We start from the raw sequence: 16,844 nt of genomic DNA, 5'->3' as shown, positions 1-16,844 counted from the left end.
ACATGATCCTGATAGATTGAAAAGTCAGATTGAATTTAATAAAATGAATCAACTTAGAACTATCCAAATGTGAAATAGTCTTTCTTAGGAGGTAGAGACACATTCACTGAAGGTCTTCTAGCACAGCCTGAATGATCAGATTTTTGTTCACAAATAAAGTGGATTAGATGGTTTCTGAGAATTATTCCAACAATGAGATTCTGTGATATTTATTAGACTATAGTGGATAAAACTTGGAAGTTTTTGGTCACAATAACAGGCCTAAAAGATAATACCTTTCCTCTGTCTTTGACTATGTCTCTCTATAGTAGATATAAATATCTTAGCTAAGTCCTCCAGATTTGACCCATGACTGAGGACCTCACTGAATTTACATAGATTGTTTAAATTGGAAAGGGCGAAAAGTGATTACTCATATGTGCTGTGACTCATGTTCCAACTCAGAGTTATCCCTGAGGACATTAGAATTTGGCTTACTTTTTGCCCCCATCAGGAGTATCCCCTGGGAATATCAAAATATAAGATATTTTAGGCTCTATTGAAAAAGTAAACTGCATTTCAGTTTCCACAAAAGTATTCAGGCTAGTACATTTTGAATAAAGACATGTACAAAATCCTACAGAAATGCAAAACATGTTGCACCAAAAATTATGATTGATCAAAATAAATTGCTTTGCTTCTCTGTTGAATCCTACTTTCCTCAGAAAGTTGTATATTCCTCTAAATATATAGCACATTCCTGTTGCTAAAAGAAAGATTTGGGGTCCATAAAGAGTCCATTTGTCTCCCTTTTATAAGCATCACCTTTGCTAGGAAACTACATTCCTCTAGATTTATACTCTTATCCCACTCTGAAATAGATCCATCTTCTATCTTCAGAATACCATTTTTCACCTACCCCCTTCCCTCCAAAAGAGGAAAAACTTGGAATTGGAATTCATCCCTTTCCCTATACCGTATGTGCTGTCCACATAAATCATAGCAATAGTGGAGGGAACTGTCTATGTTTGCTCTGGTTAGTAAGTGACACCTAACTTAGTCTGCTCTAGTATTTAAGGTTTGAGACTGGAATGAAATATGACAATCATATATTTAACAGTTCCAAAAAAGATTTACTTAGATGGAATATTCAGCAAGGATAAATTATTGAATAGGCCTAGCTTCCCTGGCCCTCTTTTGCTTATGTCATGTCCATGAATAAGATGTCTAGCTTCTCCTAGTTTTTTGTTCTTTCACCACAAGAATTCTATGTTAAATTCCCTGAAATAATTATGTCATGTGCATGTTAACATGCCTTTTAATAAAATGCTACAAAGCATGATCATTATAACAACTTGGTATTGATTAAGAATATTGAGATTGATCAGTAGTACATATTTGGTACACAGAAGCAAAAGAGCACAGTTGCATAGCATTGGACAAATACAAAGATCCCAGTTTTAGGGGCAAAAATGTACTATTCAATAAAACCTTTGTGGAATACTAGAAACAGTCTGGCAGAAACTGGTTAAAGACCAAAATCCCAGACCATACACTAAGATAAGCTTCAACTGAATACATGACTTGTATATGTGTATATACCTAAATTTAAAAATTAAGGTTTTTGTCAAGAAAAAGCAATGCAGTTAAAATTAGAAGATAACTGAGAGAAATTTTATAAGAATAAGAATCATCCCTTAATTGATAAATGATCAAAAGATATGAAAAGATATTTTCATAAGAAGTCATCAAATTAAGAAGTAATTATTTGAAAAATAATAATCTAAATCATTAATAATTAGATAAATGAAAAATTGAAAAAATGCTGCTATTCTATCTCACACTAATCAGATTACCATAATTGAAAAAGGGGGAAAGACAAATGCCAGAGAGGCTGTGGGAAAACAGGCTCATTAATGAACTATTGTTGCAACTGGGAACTGGTCCAATCTTTCTGGAAAGCAATTTTGAACTATGTCCTCCAAATCTTTTTAACTTTCTATACTCTTTGACCTAACATTACCTACTAGGTTTATATCCTTTCAAAAATCAAAGAGAGAAGAAAAGCATCCATATATGCAAAAAATATTTATATTTGCTCTAGTAGTAATAGCAAAGAACAGGAAACTGAGGGAATGCCAATCAATTGGGGAATGAAGAAATAATGAATGGAAATGAAGAAGGGGATGATTTTAGAGAAATTTGGAAAGACATATGAAGTCATGCAAAATGAATAAAAAGAGCTATTTTTACAATAACAGCAATTTTGTAATAAAATAAATTTCAAAAGACTTAAGATATCTGATTAACAAATTAGCCAACCATAATTTCTGAGAATTCATGGTGAAATAAGCTACTCCATAGATAGAGATGATAGACTCAGAGTGCAGATGAAAACATGTTATTTTTAATATGACCAGTGCTGTAATTTGTTTTGAGTCAACATGTTTATACCAAAGATTTTATTTTTCTTGCTTCCTCAATTTGGATGGAGGTTTTTCATTTGAAAAATCAAGTTAAATTGAATTTTTAAAAATGAATTATATTGAGGAAAACCATATATACACCTATAAGAAGAAATAAAATATATAAGAAGTAAATTCAAGGAAATTTCAGTGGACACTAGCAACTGGTAATGGGGTATTAGGAAAGATCTCATGTAGGATGTGGTAGTCTGAGCTGGACTATAAGGAGACTGGGATCTAGGCAGGGGAACAGCCTATGTAAATCGGGGAAATAGAAAATGAAGATATTGATGATGATAGACAGTAAGGAGGCCAGTTTGGCCAGAATGTAGAGTATATGAAGGGAAATTTTATGTAAAAGTCCTGAAAGGTCCTCTAAAGCAGATAGTAAAAGGCTTTAAAGGACAAAACAATTTATATTTAGTGATAAAGGAAACAGTCACTGGAGAAGGAAAATGGCATAGATTTGTTCTAAAGAAACAATTTTGGCATAATTGTGGCATATTGTTTGAACATAGGAAGAGAGCATAGGCAGGAATTTAAATTAGTAAGCTATTTTAGTCATTCACTGAGAGGTGAAGCTATTTTAATCATCAAAGTAAGAGTTAGGGTGGTGACTATGTAAGTGAAGAGAAAAGTAGAAATATAACAGATGGCTACTTCACATGTAAAAGATGGAGGAAGTATACCTAGAAAGCAATTAGTCTGGAAAGGATCTATGGATCTTAGTAGTGTACCAAAATTGCAATATGAATTCATGGTACTAAAGGGAAGACAACAACAAACATTTTCATAATATTTTAAAGTTTACAAAATACTTTAAATACATTATACATTGACTCAATTAATCTTTACCATATAGGTGTAAGTCAATTGTTATAGATAACCTCCATTTCATGATGGAGAAAGAGGGTAAGAAAAATGAAATGAGTTCTTTAGAATCATATAGCTAATAAACTTCTGAGGGAATGATTAGATCAGTTCTTCTGATTTCATTTATTCACTCTATTACTATACCATACTGCCTCAGTTAGTAAAAAGGCTAATGGAATCTTAGACTGCATTAAGAGAGACAAAATGTTCAGAAAGAGAGAAGTAATAATCCTACTATACTTTATCTTAATTAGATCACACATAGAATATTGAAGTTAATTTTGGGGACCATATTTTAGGAAGTATATTGATAAACTAAAGTGTGTCCAGAGCAGATTCAAGAGAGTGGTGAAGAGACTCAGGTTCATGTATATAAAACAGGTGAATAAATTAAAGCATTTTTAGCCTAGAGGAGAACTCAAGGGAATACTCTATCTAAATATTTGAAGGATTGTCATATGGAAGAAGATTTAGTGCTCTGACTTTGGAGGGAAGAATGATGGGCCACTAATCACCATGGAAATTGCAGAGAGGTACACTTTGGCTTTACCTAAGAAAGTAACTCTAATATCTACCACTCTCTGGTAAAATGAGCAGTCTCAGGAAATAGTGCTCAACTGAGTTCTCAAAGCAAAAAGTTGAATGGCTCCTTGTTGAGTGTGTTGTAGAGAATATTCTTTTCTGCTATAGATTGGCCTACTAGGTTGCTTACAATGAATATTTCTTTATCTGAGGTAAGTTTATTAAAAACCAGAACTTCATTCTTCATAAATATAGTAAATAAGGAAAGAGAAACAACCCCAAACTTTATCAAATTCTTCAGTTATGAGGATACCCAGTAAATTCAAGATAAGAAATATTTAATTTTTTTCTAAATTTCTTGAAAAAAAGAAACTTTTCCTCCTAAAATCTGTACTTTCAAATATAGTTGATGTGTTTGGGAAACTATTTTTTGGTCATTTTTGTTTAAAGAAATAGCTCCCTAGTATAGAAATAGGAAGGAACAAATTAAGAAATGAATGTAAAGATAAAAAAAATACCAATAAAAGCACTGAGGATGTGAAGTAACACATAAGTAGTGGAGGAAGTGCTTTGATTTTTGAGGTTATAGTGATGATGAGTGGAACCACAGAGGAATTTGACAATATTTTTTTAAGTTGTCTCAAACCCCTAGACATCTTTGTATTTGGTGAGAAATGGATTTTTTCTTTAAACTCAATAACATGGTTTACTTTCTAATTTGTTCTCTCTAGTTAATCAAATCCCTTATTCTGAAATTGTTTTCAAAATATTGACTAAGTATAAAACAACTGTACATTTCAAAGAAAGTTAGTTAGCCAAAAATTACAGAAGAAACATGTATCGGGGGTTGAGGAGACCTAGTTTTGAAAGAAATCTCCATTCTATAAATTCAAAAGAAAGAAGAGGGATGAAGGAATATTTTACAAAAGAGAAATGGTTACCAGATGATGAGAGGAATTTTTTCCCTGCCACATTCAATAAACAGTGTCAACTGAAGGATTCCAGCTGTGTCAAGAATGAATGGTGAGAAACAAGGAAACATCTGGTTTGGATGTGGTTGTGATATATAGAAGGACTGGAGTCAGGAATAGAGGTTAAACCATCTTCTGTATTGTTTTCTAATGTTATCCAGGGAACTTAGTTTATAGAATATTCTGAAGGGATAATTTGCTTTAGGGAATTTGGCCTGGAATTTACAAAGATATTATATCCAAATTTTACTGTAAATTGTAAACTGCAATTTTGAAACATAACTGGAAATACCAGTCAGAGTATACACTCTCAATGTAAATGTGTTCTTTCTAAAGTTGGTCTTGTGTGGTTTCATCGAAGATTTGGCTTTCTGAAGCCCTGAACTCTCTGAACCTATAAATTTGACCTGGAAAAACTCTTAAAACATGGAAAGGAGAAAGGAAAAAAAGGGAAGAAGAAAGGGAAGGAAAGATGAAAAGAAAGAAGGAAGGAGAGACACACACAGAGGGGAGAGAGAGAGAGAGAGAGAGAGAGAGAGAGAGAGAGAGAGAGAGAGAGAGAGAGAGAGGTTTCAAAGAAGTTTTCAACAGTCAGTGTGTAAAGGTTTCTTTTTTGAAAAAATCTTTAGATATAAGGGGAGATGGTGATATCAATATTGATTCCAGGAAACTAAAGGGTAAACTTTACACAGATCTTTCTGATTTATTTTTCTTTTATAGGAAATATTTTCACGGAGAGAAAAAAAGTCTTAAAAAAAAGTAGAATTATCTGATCTGAAACTCTTATTTTTCCAGAAGAGTGAAAATAGAGACTTGGTTTTTTTTCACGAATATAAACTACAAAGCCAAAAAATTTAACTGGTATTTTATAATCCAACAGTTAAATTCATTAGTACTTATTAAATGGCTATAGAATGGAATATATCTTCATTTTAAAGTATATTGGCCATGAAGTACACCCAGTAACTTCAAGATAAGGTATATATTTTTTTTGCTAAATCCCTTTCCTCCTAAAATTTATGGTTTCAAATATAGTTGATATGTTTGGGGAATTATTTTTTGATCATTTTTGTTTGAAAAAAATTGCTCACTGGAATAGGAATAGGGAGGAACAAATTAAGAATTATAGATAAAAATATCAATAAAAGATTTTTTAAATGCCTTGATAACAGTCTATTAATACACTGCTTCTTTTTGTTGTTTCCTTTTTTTGCTTTCCTTTCAAACAGAAAATAAGGAAGAGGAAATATAGGGCAATGATATTTTATCTCATTCTTTGTTTAAATACTTTCTCAAACACATGTGTACACACACACACACACACACAAACACATGCAAAATGATGTGTTTGCATAAGGGAATGAGAACTGACTAGATCCATAAGTGAAACTGATTTGTCAGACTTATCTCATGGTCTGGAAAGACATAGTGGTTTTTGTGAAGTAATATATATATATATATATATATATATATATATGTATATATATATATGTATATATATATACATATATATATAATATATATACCCTATATATGACCAATTCAAAATGGCATTGCTCTTGATCTTTCATTGTCTTTTTTAGTTCCTGCTGTTTAATCACTAAATGAGATCAAAGGAAGTGAAGAAGTCATGCTAAGTAAGTGCACTATGAATTTATATCCAACTTTAAATGCTTTTAATTCTTCATGGATATTATCTTATTAAACTGAGGGACCTCCTATCATACTCCCCACAATGATTTGTCCATGCATTGCCCTTTCATCTTAAGTCTCAATATTTTGCCACAACTTTGTCTCTCATTATATGAATTTATCTGATATTTTCCTGGAATATTTGAGGACATAGTATCTGAGATCCTTCTCCTTTCCATTTTTTCTTCAATATCTCAAAATATCCTTAGATCTCTTTATCTTATCATCCTTTGTTCCATTGTCTAGATAAGGTTAATCAAAACTTGGATTTATGTACTTGACTATAATTCCCATATTCTTTAGGAGCTTATCATACCAATTATGTCCTCAATCACCTCTTTTATTTAAAATCCCTTTCTCTTATAGGCTCCTCTTCATTTCCTACAAACGTGGTCTTCCATGCACATGCATATATGTGCACAGAAACACACACACACACACACACACACACACACACAACTTTCCCTGTTTCTATCCATTCCTGTCTAGTCATTTTATTATTTCAAAGTTAATCAGTCAGCCGGTCAGCAAGTATTTATTAAAACTTACTGCGTTCCAGCCACTGTGATATAGTCCCTGCCCTTGAAGAGTCTTATATGGGAGAGGAAACATGTACATACATAACCTCAACTTTTATAGTCCCCTTCCCCCCCCCCAAGACTTTGGATGCTATTACTGCAACTTTAAAAGCGAAAAGAATTTTAGATAGAGGAAGTTTAACTGACATCTGGAAACTGTTAAATCCGTCATGTTTGTAAGGCAGCATTCCTGAGAAAATGAATGAACTAACCGTCAAAGAGAAAGAGCTTAAAAGAATCATTTCCTGAGGATACTGAGTTTAAAGCTTAGACTGTGGAGAAGATACACTAAAGACAATTCTTGAGAAACATTAATGGACATCCTGAGGGAACTGAATATGATGGGGCTGTATTTGCAGAGTTGGGGAGAAAGCTGTAGTGATGGTTAGAGGTGAATCTGACTGTGATATTTTTCCCTATGATACATTGTGGAAATATTTGAATATTTCTTTGTATTATTTTCAGTATTGTTTTGTTATACTGTTAATAAATATATTGATAACACAGATGCTTATTTAAGTCTATGTAATAGACAGTTTGATATATTTTAAAAAAGAGATGATCAGAGACTTTTATAAAAGGAGTTTTACAATTTCTCTGATGGACTTTTTTTTGACAAGACAGTGGGGTTAAGTGACTTACCCAAGATCACACAGTTAGGTAATTATTAAGTGTCTGAGGTCATATTTGAACTCGGGTCTTCCTGTCTCCAGGGCCAGTGCTCTATTCACTATGCCACCTAGCTTCTCCTCTGATGGACTTATGATAAAGAATGTTATCCATCTCAAAGAAGGATCACATGGTGTCTGAATACAGACTGAAGCACACTTTTTTCTCACTTTATTTTTCCTGAGGTTTCTTTTTCTTAGTTGGGGGATGGGAATTATGTTTATTTTTGCAACACTATTGTAAAGTGTTTCATGGCTACACATTTTTAACCTAAACCAAGTAAATTACTTTCTCAATGGAGGAGTGGGGTGGGAGGAAGGGAGAGAATTTGAAATTCAAGGTTTTGAAAGTAAATGTAGAAACTTGCTTTTGCATATAGCTGTGGTAAATTTTTTAAAAAAGAAAAGAAAAAAGTAAAAGCTTTATCTGGCTCATTTTATTAAATAGGATATGAAGGCAGAAATAGTGAATACATCCTTCTCAGATAATAATGCAATAAAAATCACATGCAATAATGGGCCAGGGAGAGATAGACCTAAAACTAATTGGAACTAAACAACTTCATTTTAAAGAATGAATGGATCAAACAAATTTAGAAAGTATTAATGATTTTATCCTAGATAATAACAATAACAAAACAACATACCAAAACTTATGGGATACAGCCAAGTTACTTGTCAGGGGATATATCTTTAACTGCTTACATGAATAAATTAGAGAAAGAGAAAAATAAAAAAACTAAACATGCAACTAAAAAATTAGAGAAAAAACAAATTAAAATCCCCAGTTAAATATCAAATTAGAAATTCTAAAAATTAAAGGAGAAATTAATAAAATTGAGAGCAAGAAAACTGTTGAACTAATAAAACCAAGAGTTGGTTTTATGAAAAAAATAAAATTGATAAACCTCTGGTTACTTTGATTAAAAAAAGAAGAAAACCAAATTGTTAGTATCATAAATGAAAAAAGTGAATTCATCACCAATGAGAAGAAAATTAATAATTTGGAATTATTTTGCCCAACTGTATGCCAATAAATTTGATAATCTAAGTGAAATGAAAGAATATTTACAAAAATATAAATTGCCCAGGTTAAATGAAGAGTAAATTACCTAAATAACCCTATCTCAGAAAAATTCAACAAGCCATTATTGAACTCCCTAAGAAAAAATCTCTAGGGCCAGATGGATTCACAAGTGAATTCGGTCAAACATATAAGGACCAATTGGTTCAAATTCTATATAAACTCTTTGGAAAAATAGGTGAAGACAAAACTCTGTATAACTCTATGACACCAATATGGTGCTGATACCTAAACTAGGAAGAGTCAAAACAGAGGAAATTAGAGACCTATCTCCCTGATGAATATAGATACAAAAATTTTAACTAAAACCTTAGCAAAACGATTACAAGAAGTTATCACTAGGATAATACACTATGACCAAGCAGGATTTATCCCAGGAATGCAAGGTTGATTCAATATTAGGAAAACTGTTAGTATAATTAACTATGTCAATAACAAGCCTATCAGAAATCATGATTATTTCAATAGATGCTGAAAAAGCCTTTGACAAATTACAGCACCCATTCCTACTAAACACACTAGAGAGCAAAGGAATAAATGGATTGTTCCTTAGAATAGTAAGCAGTATCTATCTGAAACCATCAACAAGCATTGTATTCAATGGGGAGAGGCTAGAGGCATTCCCAATAAGATCAGGGATGAAACAAGGGTGCTCATTATCACCACTAATATTCAATATCATATTGGAAATGTTAGCTTCAGCAATAAGAGAAGAAAAAGAAATTGAAGGAATTAGAATTGGGAAGGAAGAGACAAAACTCTCACTCTTTGCAAATAACATGATGGTATACCTAGAGAATCATAAAAACTCATCTCAAAAAACTACTAGAAACTTTAGCAAAGTTGCAGGATATAAAAATAAACCCTCAAAATAGGATATGGTTTGATTTAATATTAATTAAAAGAAAGTATAGTAGTATAAAATGTACCTTCAGATTTTCTATTATCCAAGGAAGAAAATAATGAATAAAATTAGAGAGCAGGGAGTAGGGATCTGGTGTGGTTCACATAGTCAGTAGTTACATCAGGCTACATGTAGGATAATCATTTTAAAAACTAACATTCATACATGATGATAGTATTTGTCCTTCTTTCTCAACGAAGACCATGACATCAGGGAAGGTGATGACATGACAAGCATATGAATTGGATTGTGGTGGTGGTGGGTGCTGTGCTAAGTCACCAGCCTCACTTTCTCCCCCATAGTCATCTGAGCCCAGAGACAGGTATGAATCAGGTTGACTGGAGATGAACATGGATGTCAAGCAATCAGGGCTAAGTGACTTGCCCAAAGTCATGTAGCTAGTATGAGTCAAGTGTCTAAGCCTGAATTTGAACTCTATCCTCATGACTTCAAGGTCAGTGCTCTATTCACTGAGCCACCTGGAACATACAAACACACATGCTGACAGGTATAAAATGTGTATAAAATAAATTTGGCATGCACGTACTTTTAGCTGAGGTAAAAAAGAAATGGTTCATACGGAAGGTGGTGCTTGAACTGAGTATTGAAAAAACTGAGTATTCCTTGAGGCAGAGGTGAGCAGGTAGGATAGTCCAGGCTTTTTGAACAACCAGTTTAAAGACACAAAAACAAGAGTTTCAATGTTGTCTTTGAGGAACAATAATCCATTAGTCAATAAGCATTTAGTAAATTTGTGCTATATGCCAACTGAGTCTTTTTTTTTTTTGCTTTTTGCAAGGCAATGGGGTTAAGTGACTCGGTCAAGGTCACATAGCTAAGTAATTATTAAGTATCTGTGGCCAGATTTGGACTCAAGTCCTCCTGACTCCAGGGCAGGTGCTCTAACCACTGTGCTACCTAGTTGTCCCCACTTTACTGAGTCCTAAAGAGACAAAGAAATTTTAAAAATAGTCTTTGACTTTAAGGAGCTCACTTTTTAATGGAGGATATATCATGTAAATAATTAGGTACATTCAAGATATATATATATATATATATATATATATATATATATATGAAGAACAAATGGAAGGTAAACTTGCATGGGAAGGCAGCTAGAATGCTGAACAAAAGTCTTCATATTTCAACCTGGATAACCAATGGAGGAAGAGGTAATATGATGAGAATCATGCTTTAGAAAATTCAACATGGAAGATGCATTGGAACGCAATGGTGCCTTGACCTGCACCACCCCCATCCTCCTCCTCTCCCCTGTGATTGGAGGGTTGAAGTAAAAGGTATCAAACTCCTTTCAATACTTTCCTTTATAGAGACCAAAAAATGGACACAAATCACTCCCTGTTGCATTTTCTGCTTTCCCTGATTTCAATCAAATGCCCCGAATATGTACCCTCTGGTATCCCATTCCTATTCCCTCCCACCTTGACTTTTCTGCCTCCTTTTGTGTGTTCTCTCCCCTTTTGGATTACAAGCTAGCTGAAGGCATAAATTTTCTGTCTATTTATTAGCATCCTCAGCAATAAAGACATGTCTGGCACATAGTGGGACCTTAATAAATACTTATTGGATTGGATTTGAATCAGGAAGATCAATTAGAAAGCCAAGATAAGAGAGATGAACTTAAGTTATGCTATTGTATGGAGAGCAGTGGACACATACAAGAAATGCTTTTGAAAGCAGAAATCACACAATTTAGCAATGGTCTTAGAATATAAGGTGAGTAAGAGTGAGGAAATATGAATGTCCCTGAGGTGATTAGATCTAGGTGATTAGAAGGATGATGGTATCATTAATAAGAGAATTTGGAAAGGGGAAGAGTTTTGGAGAAAAGATGTGTGAAATATGGGACTGATAACCTAAACCAGGAAAAGCCAAAACAGAGAAAGAAAATTATAGACTAATGAATATTGGTGCAAAATTTTAAAATAAAATATTAACACAAAAATTACAACAATTTATCACTAGGATAATACTCTGTGATCAGTTGGGAATTATCCCAAGAATTCAGGGCTTGCTTATTACTAGGAAAATTATCAACATAATTGACCATTTCAATTAAAAAACCAACAGAAATCTTATGATTGTCTCAATAGATGCCAAAAAGTTTTTGACAAAATGCAGTATCCATTTGTATTAAAAATACTAGAGAGCATAGAAATAAATGTAACTTTCCTTAAAATGTTAAGCAGTATCTATCTAAAATTATCAACAATTGCCTGTAATTTGGAATAAACAAGAATTCTTCCCAATAAGATCAAGTATGAAGCAAGGATGCCCATTATCATCACTCTTATTCAATAGTATACTAGAAATGTTAACTTTAGCAATAAAGAGAAAAATAAGAAATTTAAAGATTTAGAATAAGCATTAAGGAAACAAAACATCACTCTTTGCAGAGGATATGATGGTTTACTTAGAAAATCCTAGAAAATCAACTAAAAATCTACTTGAAACAACTTTAGCAAAGTCACAGGATATAAAGTAAATCCACATAAATCATCAGTATTTCTAAATATGATCATCACAGCTCAGAAGCAGGAGAAAGAAAAAGAAATTCCATTTAAAATAACTGGAGTTTGCCTGACAAGACAAATCCAGGAAATACATGAACACAATTACAGAACATTTTAAACACAAATAAAGTCATATCTAAAGGAATTGGGGGGAAAATCATTTTATCATAGGTAGTTCATGTTAACATTATAAAAAAAAAGAAAATTCTGCCTGAACTAATTGACTTATTCACTGCCATAATAATCAAATTGCCAAAAATGTATTTTATAGAATTAGAAGAAATATTAACAAATTCGACTGGAAGAACAAAAAGTCAAAAATATCAAGGCAATTAATTAAAATGATGCAAAGGAAGATGGCCTAACTATACATCAATTGTGTTGTCATGGGTAAGCAAACTGAGTATGAGATGCCTAAGAAACTTCCAGTTCTAAATATCCCAAAGGCAGTTTTTTATGCATGATTTTGACTAAGGAGACTTTTGAATTTATAGATGTTTTAGCTATATGAGTGTGTTCTGGATATATAGATTTAAGAACCATTTACACAGAGAAGATCCTTGAACCCATGGTAAATAATGAGTGTTGAGAACTCTGTGTAACCAGAGCATTATCTTCACCTTGTGTCCTTGAACACCAGAGTCTTTTCTTACTAAGTGCTATGGTAGTAGGAGTGGATTAGAGACTGGAAAAATATTTAAGCACTGTGTTTTGGTAAATAAAGGAAGCACTTGGAGATCTTGAGTACTTGTTTTACTTTGTCATCCTTGTCTCCCACCCCTCCGATGCTCACTGGGGAAGATTAAGGGAGTCCAGAACTGGGACTCAAAGCAAGAATCTGGTAAAGGGACTCAACAAATGAGACTACCAAGTGACATATTACATGCATAAAAGAGAGCTAGGGCAAAAATTTAGAGGATATACACAATTAATAGTTATAGCACAAATGAAGTACCAGTAAAGAAGATCAAGAATGAATGGTTGGGCAAATGAGAGTTAAAGCAGGAGAGAACAATGTCAGGAAAATGTAGAAAGGAGAGGGGATCTAGGAGTATACAATGATCAACAATGTCAAATGTTGCAGAGGTCAAGATGGACTAGAATTGATTTGGCAGTTAACAGGTAGTTGCTGTTGGAGAGGGGAATTTTTGATGAATTATGGGATCAGAAGTCTAATCGCAGATGATTTAATATATAGTGAGAGGAGATGTGGAGGCACACTGAATATAATTTTCTTGAGGAGTTTAACTTTAAAAAGAGGAGATGATAATATAATAGCTAGTGGTGATATTATTATTATTAAGTGGAGGAAAGCATATTGGGACCAAGTTTTGAAGGACTTTGAGTGTCTAAATGATTCTGTAGAATTTATTGAAAAGTTAATGATATAGTTCTATCTTCACATTAAGAAAATAACTTTGGCATCCGGGGAGAGAATAGATGGGAATGGTGGGAGATTTGAAAGAGAGAGCAATTAAGAAGTAGTGATTGATATGAAAGGTAATGAAGGGGTAACCATATGACTAAAAAAGAAGAAAACAGATGCTATAGACATTGTAGAGGTAGAAATGATAACTGAATGGATATTTTTGATAAGACAAAGATGGTGCCAAGGTTGTGAACCTGGTTAATTACAGAGGTAATGCTGTCCTTAAATGAGATGATGAAATTCCAAAGTGGAGTGGCTTTGGTGTTTAGGTAATGAGTACTATTTTCAACAGGTTAAAATTGAGATGCCTACAGAACATTCTGTTCAAAGTGTCCAGTAGGCAGTATATAATGTGTGACTGTAGTTTATAGGAAAGAATAGGGCTGGATTTAGAATTCTAAGAGTTATCAGCATAGAGAGGATAATAAATCCTATGTCAGCTAGTGAGATCACCAAAAGAGAATGTGTAGAGAGACAAGAGAAGAAAACCTTAGATAGAACTTTCCTTTTCACTGCTACTAGCAAAATTCAGTTTTGCTAAATGTACTTTCTCAGCATCCATATTCAATCTTTTGAAATTTGACTTCAAACCAGCAGCCTACTCTACTAGAATTATTCTCTTGAAGCTCAACAGTAGCCTTTCTTCAGTCTTCATCTTCTTTAACTTTCCTGATATTACCCTCTCCAAGCTATCCTCTCTTTCTCTTTTATTCTCCTGGCTTCCAATGATGCTTCTTTCACCTGTTTTCCTTTCCTTGTATCCTTTTTAATCTTTTACTGGTTCACCTCCCTGAGACTCCTTAAGTGGGGATATTATCTAAAATTATTTCCTAGGCCTTCTTTTCTTTCTATTTTGTCTCCTTTTTGTGATGTTGTCTGTCTCATAGGTTCAATTATCATTGACTTCTTTGAAAATTACTCATATCTCTGTAACCAACCTTTTTCTCTCCCTTTATCCTTAATCCTCTATGGAAAACTCCACTGATTTCTCCACTGATTTCAAATCCAAGATATCAAAAACTAAACTTATTTTTTTTCTCCAAAACTGGATCCTTCTCCATCCTTCAATATTTCTATTGAGTCCCACCAGCCTCCAAATCATGCAAGTTAGTAACTAGTATCATCCTAGACTACTGTTTCTGTAACTTTTTTAGTTACCAAGATGTCTTGATTCTATTTCAACAACATCTCAATAGATATTTTTTCTCTGCTCATATTGCCCCTACCATAGTTCAATAATTTTCCTTCCCTTATCATTAATAAGTACTTACTATGTTCTAGGCACTATATTAAGCACTGAAGATCAAAAAAGCAGGAGAAGTAGTCCTTGAAGGAGACAACATTCAAAAAATAAAGGTATGCAAAAATAAGGACAGAATAATTGGAAGATAATCTCAGAGAGGTTTTTAACTTCCTAACTAGAAAGGTTTTAACTTCTAACTAGTTCTCTGTTTTAAATCTCTATTTTTTGTAATTAATCTTTTATATCAGTGGTAAAAAAAAGGTCTCCCTAATGCATGTCTGCCAATTTCTCTACTCAGGTAAAAAGAAAAAAAAATAATTTAGAAATTCTCTATTGTTAAAAGGATAAAAATATAATCTCTTAATTCAGTCATCATAGAAGGGAGCAATCAATGTGGCAAAGGAACCCATCTTCCTCTCTGCTCTCAGTTCCACCTACAAACCAACTGCAATAAATTTGCAGATAAACTGAAGAACTCTGAAAGTGTCTATTTTTAGTCTATCCTCCCTACTATCATCCTGGAAAACATCTGCACCTATTTCTTCAAGTGCAGTAGCCACTTATTGAAAAGCTTTAAAGGAGTGTTTACCATCAAAATACTGGAAACCATCAAATGGTTCAATATAAGAAAATTATGACTTCATCAGTGAATTAGCACAATACTTCTTTAGAAAGAAATGTAAGGGTTTCCACATCTGACTTCCACATACCTTTCCTGCCTTATTTGGCATTATGCACAGCAATTGTCAATAAACAATTATTGATTAATTGAATAATTGACACATAGAAAAAGTTAGGATTTCCTAACAAATGATATCTCCTAATCATTTACATTTGTAGAGGGCTTTAAATTTTTATTTATATTATAGCAGATACTAATTGAAGCACAAGATATTCATAAAAATACAACTAAGTACAAAATAAAAAGTTTTCATATGAAGGATACAGATTCTGCATGGTTCTTGGAATTCAGAAGAGGGAGAGATTGCTATAGAGTTTGCTTTTCAGAAAAGGCAGCTTAGATGAGGTGATTTGAACCAGTCTCAAAGGACATATAGATTAAAAAGGCAAAAATTTGTGGACATAGAACATTGACATTTCTTATGACTGACATCTGGAAGAAAAGTCATAAGAGCTTGAACTAGTTCTTGGGTGGAAGAGGGAAGGAAGAAAGCAATATGCTTGGGGTTAAAGGAATATAGAACAGGAAAGTTTCAGAATTAAATATTAATCTGATTTATTACAATCCAGGTTCTTGGCCCTAAGAAAATAAAATTTAAAAATCTAAAGGAGGGGTGGTGCTCTTGGGTGAAAAATAGTCCACCAAATGATCAAAGAAGTGTCATACAATCATCAAGATAAAGAAGAGAAACTGTTACAATCATTTTTCTAGGCTTTAGTTGCAAATCACTTGGCATATGGTGTACATTAAACTTTTTTTTTCTTTTTCAGAGTAAGACCATGAATGTCACTAATCAGTACAATACCTCCTTGGCATTTCCTGTAAATTTTATGGGAAAATTGCTACAGCAGACCACTCACTTCACCTGTCTGGGACTGATTTGTGAAGGGACATTTCCATGTTCTGTGTCCTGCATAAGTGGAGGAGATATGTTTTATTTTTGCTGAGAGATCACTGAGTCAGGAACATGTAAGAACTGAAAAGGAACTTGCTTCAAATTGTAGGAGAAACTCCAAGATGGAAGAGATAACCCTAAAGACAAATAAACAGGCAGAGAGAGACACCAAACAGGCAGAGAGAGAGACACACAGATAGAAACAGCTACAGACAGACCATATTGTGTCCCTTGACTTTCATCACCAAGACTATTGAGAGAGGACTATGCTTCAGTGAGATCATTCCTTTTTCTGATTCTATAAATTTTCATAATCCTAAACAGT

General features: G+C 33.3%; 2 long non-coding RNA genes across 6 annotated transcripts in view; one reads left to right on the top strand and one right to left on the bottom strand.

Annotated features, from left to right (window-relative positions):
* Window positions 1-7,162, bottom strand: part of LOC141501248 (uncharacterized) — a 201,691-nt gene extending 194,529 nt beyond the window's left edge. For all 4 annotated transcript variants that reach the window (XR_012472180.1, XR_012472181.1, XR_012472182.1 and 1 more), the window contains exon 1: window positions 7,052-7,162. This is a non-coding gene — a long non-coding RNA (uncharacterized LOC141501248). The remainder of the gene's footprint in view (window positions 1-7,051) is intronic.
* Window positions 6,353-16,830, top strand: LOC141501249 (uncharacterized). 2 transcript variants are annotated; one of them, XR_012472185.1, is made up of 4 exons: window positions 7,165-7,471; window positions 12,542-12,660; window positions 14,981-15,055; window positions 16,395-16,830. It is a non-coding gene; the product is annotated as an uncharacterized LOC141501249 (long non-coding RNA). The 2 variants fall into 2 exon arrangements; XR_012472184.1 differs by lacking the exons at window positions 7,165-7,471; window positions 12,542-12,660 and adding an exon at window positions 6,353-6,447.
* Window positions 16,831-16,844: the final 14 nt, after the last annotated feature.

The sequence above is a fragment of the Macrotis lagotis genome, chromosome X (assembly GCF_037893015.1).
Source record: "Macrotis lagotis isolate mMagLag1 chromosome X, bilby.v1.9.chrom.fasta, whole genome shotgun sequence".
NCBI classification, from domain to species: domain Eukaryota; kingdom Metazoa; phylum Chordata; class Mammalia; order Peramelemorphia; family Peramelidae; genus Macrotis; species Macrotis lagotis.
Note: the sequence above shows the minus strand (reverse complement) of the source record. Positions and strands in the feature narration are given on the sequence as shown.